We start from the raw sequence: 7,141 nt of genomic DNA on the forward strand, positions 1-7,141 counted from the left end.
AGAATCATAGTGAGACTTTATGATTCAGTTAGTTTTTGGTGACATTTTGCCATCCGTGTTTGCTCTCAGGAATGTCAGGATACTTGTGCTGGGCAGTGTCAGTGTGATACAGGACAGTAGGATACATGTAGGTCTATTTCCATTAACTTTTCACTTGAAAAAGCATAACTGAAGATAACCACACCAGTCAGCGATTGACTCTGTCCTTTTTACTTCTTTTCCTTTTTCGGTATAGTTTCAGGTTATTCTGACTTGCTTTTCTCAGGCCGACATGGAATCCAATGGCTTCCAGTACTGCTGCCTCTAGATATGTTTTGAACAGGACGGGACGCATTCTACAGTCTCTTTAATGATCCAGTCAGAGCCCATATCGAATTGGTAAACAAATATTGCTGTGTTGCATTCTTTTTTGATAGACCAGAGTTTTTTACCTGCATCTCAGTATTTGTCAACAGGTCCAATTCCGGTGGCAACACCTCGTGAAACAACTTTGATATGATAACATTCTATATATACTTGTATGAACTCTTAGAGAAGTCATTTTCACTATCAGTTCGAGAGATACTTCGGGCGTTCAACTATTATCACCGTTGGTACACTAGCATGGCAACGGGCAACTTGAAGAGGGAGGAATCTTCTGTTGTGGGAAAGATCACAGCCAGATTTCATGGCAATCCACGTCAACAGGTCTCACAGCGACTTGAAGAGACCTCAAGAGTTCTCTTGTCGTGTTTCACCACGCTTTATCATGGTGGTACCTACAGTATTGTGGTTTACAGCTGCCCTTTTACGATCAGATACAAGGGTTGTTGAGCACCCGCTCCCACATTCTCTACACACGGCGAGGTATAAAATCCGCCCAGTCTTTGCACCCCTTCCTCACTTGCATGGCGAGATTGCCAGTCGAAATCACCCCTTACTCCGTGCAGCACACCTTTCACTTTCTCTTCATTATGTAGGACTCTGATATTTCGAATTTTTGGATTTTTACAGGAATAGGGCTTATGGTCACCGTATCTTTCATCCATGGCACTATAATTCCAATTCCGGCTATAGGACAATACTCATCAAGGGTCCGGGTTTCACGCACACTTCTGCTAGGCTCAGAGCAAGAACAGAATCGGAACGCACCATCCGCAACCAAGTCACTTTCCCGGGGCAACTGTGCGTTGGCTTTAATTTCTAAGCTTTAGTTAGGACTGGTCTTGTCCAAAGGCCTTACGTTCATTTCCTTTACATTTCTCCTCCAAATCTTTTGTAAATATTTGATTGATTATAGTGTCAAAGCTTCGGCCGTGTCAACCGAGATTTGTTCCAGAAGTTTCCCGATGGTCCACGTCAAGCTGTCTTGTCCATCTGTGAACGCAGTTCCAATCACAGATTTATTCATGAATCAGATTACGGATGGATTTGATAAATTTTCCCATTCAGCTTGCCCATAAATGACTGGTCGTGGAGTCCCTACAATGCTCACGCATTCATTTATTCACCTCTCGGCCTTGTTTGATTGGTTATAGGCCTTGGTCAGCTTGATTGAGGAATTAGGTGATCAACTTCAACGCTGGTTCTTCAACATATTTATTCAATGACAAAGCGTTGCCTCATCAGTGGTCTTTAGCAATTGGAAAGCGAGTGTTCTGTGGGTCGGGTAACGGTATTCAGATGGAAATCTCGGATAACGGTAGGCTGTTATTACCGCCAGGTTTTGGATAAAGGGAACTACATGAAATGTTTCACTGAAAAATGGATGATATCTCGGAGTATTCATCCATGAGTTTTAGGCTTTTGCAAAACGTAAGTAGGCCTACCTTATCTCGAAGATTTCATAGGATTCCTATTCGTACTTTAGGCCTTGTATGTGTAGCGTCAGTCATGTTTCTCACCGGACAACGCTGGAAGTGATCCCATAAACGTTATTGTCTTGCCTAAGTAGTAGTGCCGCAGGTAATTGTTTAGATCTTACCTGTACAATACTGCTTAAACAAGCTGATGACATTCTCACGGAGGATACGAAGAGTCCATGGGCGAGTAAATCTGGACACTCAGGCGAAGACTGCTGAACTAAATGCTCGAACAAGGTGATGGAAGGATACCAAGTAACGCTGGGGGAAATCTGGGTTAACAAACTGCTCTGACAACCTGATGGCGGGGAATGCGAAGACGGAATATTGGATAGGCCTGCTTACAAGCTGATGGCAATCTCCCGTAGAATATACCAAAAAGTAACACTGAAGAAGCTATCAAAGACCGAGGATGCGAAGATTAGAAGGAACACTGACACCCAAGAGAAACACTCAAAAGAAATCATTCTCTCTCGCATCCCGGTTTGTTTGTGCATGGATCTAATGCTTATGTTATTCTAATTTTGATATTCTGCCATGCTATTCGGACCCGCATGTATAGCTTTGAAGAAGTCTCCCTAGTCATCATCCAGCTAGTGTGCCCGTTCAGGCCTGTTGTGGTCCATGTGATGTACCCGCATTTGGTTAAAGTTATCAGTGGAAGCAACATGTAGGCTAGATAATATTATGCCCACAGATAATTATCATATATACCAATGAAAGTTTGGTGACAGATGCTACCACTGACATACCAGCAGAGAGGAATCAGTTTTAAATTGGGCGGAAACGTCAGAATACGCATGATAGATACATTTCCATTACAAATACTTCTCAATACTGCTTTTGAAATTGCTTCCCATAAAATATGACGGTCAGGTTGAGAGTTCACGTTTCATTAATCGATTTAGTTTTGACAGTTACAACTGCACGTGTCCAGCTGTTACGGTTGAAGGCCATATTTTGTGAGTTACAGGTAGTAATCTTTTCTGGCACGTATTACCAAAGGCATATCTTAAACACGATCTACAGTCACATTCTGTTGTACTGGTACAAAGCACTTGGGATGACGACAGGGGTGTTTTCATCTATGTCTGTTGTACTCAGGTCGACATTCTAATCCGGTACGAGTGCTTAAAATGACAAAAAACAAACATGTTATCATTCAGATTTCATCCAAACCTACACCGTTATAACAGGTATATGAATACTTTAAAGGGACTATAGCTGTACGATCTCAGAGCCATGTGTGTCGAGATATCGGAAGTTCGGCATGTAGGCTTAGAGTAATTAAGGGTAGGCCCTACCCAATGATCTTCTGACTATTTCAGTTATAACAAAGTTTATTCATTTACTTAAAGAAAACAAATAGTACCTCTCACCACACAATATGTTGTATTCTAGACCTATACATGTAATTCTATCTCAGTGCCATTCAATTCCGGTCATAGATATCAGAAAATTTGGTTGGTATTGTTCCTGTTTCTGATTCGAGGGTTTTCTGACTCCTGACGTTTCTGACTCAAATTTTGCCACAAACCTTCCAACAAACTTGAACGGGTCTATAGCCTCGACTATTCAAGTCAAAAGGATGCACCAAACGGATGAAGCAATTACAATTTTCCGCTTTGTATGTACATTTATTGAGATGATTAATACAGATTTAAAACTTATATGAATCTTCTCGTTTCTCATTCCAAAAAGAAATACTTTTGCATCCCTTTCTTCCCAAGTGGGTGTGAAGTTAGGTAAACTCAATGTAGAGTGGAAAAAGGCAGGTTGCACAATCCGTACGAAGTACGTCTACCAACAAGGTCCGTGTGCTATCAACTATGTCCTGCAGTGCTGATTTACATGTATTTACGCGACCCACGTTAATCAGCCTTTGAGGAACTGGGGGCATTTTTTTAAATCGTCAGTAAAATGCATTTACATCCATAACTGGTTCTTCGTCTCTGCTAATAGCTCTCCGCGAGGCTTGCTTGCAAAACCTGCCTATTAGTGAAATGAGAGAAACGGAGAAAGTTGACATCCTAGTCCCGAAAACAGCGCGGTTGATTTTCACCTAGCCTACAGCCAGAGTGACTCCAGTCACAGTGGCAATCGCATCACGCAGTAGGTTATACCTACCAATATACGGTAGACACCCATGAGTATCGGTGTACCCTATTTATCAGTGTTCCACTAACCATCCTGCTTGACAATAGGGAACAGGGCAACGCACATCAGTCTAAAAAACGCAACCACGGATCGGACCGTATTCCTGGTCATGCGTCACAGCGAGCACCTGCTACGAATATCAACTAATATTTATAAGTAATTTTCAGGGACCATTTAATTCTGTTCATGCGGATAACAGAATAAATGCGTGGCACTCTGTTTTCAAATGTATGCTATGTCGCGCAAAGGCTCATCCAAAGGCTATCTATACATGACTCGGATATCCGAGAACCCCAAGCAGATGCCGCGATTTGATGGTATGCCAACGAGTAAAATGAGATTGCGGGAAGGGGATTCTGATCTGGCAATCAGCAGTACACTGCCCAGCTTCTCCACTTGGGTTGTGCCCATTATCCTCAGTCGTCCCACATGCCAATTTAGCTGAGCTCAGGCAACGAGCGTACCGCGTTGTTTAGAAAGAGTTATGACCATGCACAAACGGTAAAAACTCAAGTCTATGAACTGGACACTTCAAATACTGTCCCCAGGTGCTTGTCACAACCAGATTACATACAAAAATGTGTGTAGTTCGAAATCACCGACAACCATAATCTTGCGATACCAGTGGATCCGGCCAAAACCAGTCAACTCGAAACCAGTCAAGCTGTTAAAGCCATTGTATTCACTTGCGATACAAATAAAAAGAATCGCCAAATGAAAATATTGGTTGAGAAACGTCAACAACACAAATTTTCTGATATTGTGAAGAATTAATACAAGGACGAAACGATTCACGGCGAGATGAATGGTTAAGCTTTATAAACATTAAAAATGTTGTGCTTTTTCAAGCGTTGTCAACTTAAACTGTCGATATTCCCAATCAACAAGTATCCTGATCATGAAATAGTAATTATTCCGTTTGGTAAAGAAGCCCGTATCTACATGGAGATGCACACAGCGCCCAGATGCCAAACTGGTCGCATTGAGCCATAAATATGCATTTCGTCTTAAATTATGCATTAAAATGAGTTATATGAAAGGAATTAATCACTAGGGCACCTGCCAAACATATGGAGGTATTCACAATGTCTCCATGATTATTGAAAGTTTGGGCTTTAAATTCCCCATCCCAGGGTTTGCAGCATTTACGCGCCATCCATATGAGCGTACGGTCCGTGTCTTTGGAAGCCACGCGCCGCCCAGTCATCCGTGGCCACGCGGGTCATTGTCCAACCATCACCGCTGCGGAGACGCTAGAAGGGACATCCGCCCGCAGACTCATCATATTCCTATTCTTATATTGTAAGTCTTTTGTCCAGCTGAGAGATAAATTCGGCAAGAGTAACGCATCAGCTGCAGTTTACCCTCGGACGCGGTGGTGTAACTCCGCAGCAGGACAGGACAGTTTTCATGCGCTGGAGGACACTGAGATCTACATGTTTTAGACAGTAAGTTCTGAAGCCCGGGTGCGACAAGGATGTGGTCAAATTCTAGTGCAGCTTTACATAAAGAGACACAGTCGGGAATCTCTACATCTTTCATGAGCTGCCTGGACGTTATTTCGTTACTCCACTGACCCGATTGTGCCTCTGTCACAATGCAAGACGCGGCTGAGGACTTGAAGGTCGCTCGATGCTAAAACGCGAGCAGTAGTGGAATACGTTGGAAGTGATATTCGAGCAAGTGCCGGGACTACATTCTGCAGTATTAAACTTAGACAAATTGTAATATCCTATTTCTACATCACGGGCTGTCATCTGCAGCAAGACCGGTTGTGTCATCGTTTTGCAATATAGCTAAGAGTATAGGCGTTATACTGGTATAGTAGGCTCCGTTAGGTGGTAAACAGGATTATAATCAATTTGATATGTGGACTTGAAGAATGGGGTGGGCTCGGTCGCTGTCGGTTTGAACTCTTTGAAAGACGACTCTCATCTACATGTAGTTTTGTGACTGTCTCATCGCATTTGCCAAGAGACAATTGTCTCATCCGATTTAGTTACGAGACGCCAGATCATTTTGGGATGCTCATCTTATTTCGATAGGAGGCAATCCGTTGCCTCACCTAACCATGCAGGTCCCATCCAAAAAAGTATAGCTAGCCTAGTTAGATTAAACGTTATATACATGTACATGTATTAGGTGTTACTATTTTACTGATGATTCATTTGTCAAATTCGTAGATTTATTATCAATTTGACTGATGATTCATATGTCGGGTTCGTAGGTTTATTATCAATTTGACTGATGATTCATATGTCGGGTTCGTAGGTTTATTATCAATTTGACTGATGATTCATTTGTTGGGTTCGTAGGTTTATTATCAATTTGACTGATGATTCATATGCCGGGTTCGTAGGTTTATTATCAATTTGACTGATGATTCATATGCCGGGTTCGTAGGTTTATGATTAATTTGACTGATGATTCCTTCGTCGGGTTCGTAAGTTTATAATTTATTTGACTGGTGATTTATTTGTTGGGTTCGTACGCTTGAAAAAGCATTAATGATAGTTAGGCTAGCCAGATAGACCCAACGCGTCAAGTAGGAGCAAACTGGGTTGCATGGAATGACATAGCTAGTTAACTAATCAGCGGCACGATGTGGTCATCCATGGGCCCTGCTTATGCTACCATTGGGCTCGTCGCGAAAACAGGGGAGAAAAAGGAGGGAAATCAGCAATTTACATCAGAGCGGATCCGACTTCCAAACCGGATGACCACGCCTAACATGTCCGCCGTTACACCTAGGAGCGCCACCTTCTAAAGAGCGCCATTGCCAGACACTAAGTACTAGTGCCGCAGGAGTACCTTTAACAACTCTCCTGTCGTCCTGGTACTTAATTTAGGGCATGGCAAAATCATCATTCAATTACGAAAAGAGGGAGGAATTTAGTGGATCATTGACTGAGAAATGACACACTTCGACGACAACAGCACCAGGATGATACCTAACCGTTATGCCAAACATAGCCATATAATGATTATCATCATTTATTAGTATTCAGTAAGTTAGGAAATGATCCCGGTCAGGAGTTACTGCCCAAACCATGGGCACCAGGAGATGCTCCACACATCGATTTACCGACCCATTGATCGCTTCCGTACGACTGGGACAGGTTGTGCTACAATTGTAGTGTCGC

The sequence above is a fragment of the Lineus longissimus genome, chromosome 6 (assembly GCF_910592395.1).
Source record: "Lineus longissimus chromosome 6, tnLinLong1.2, whole genome shotgun sequence".
Lineage (NCBI taxonomy): Eukaryota > Metazoa > Nemertea > Pilidiophora > Heteronemertea > Lineidae > Lineus > Lineus longissimus.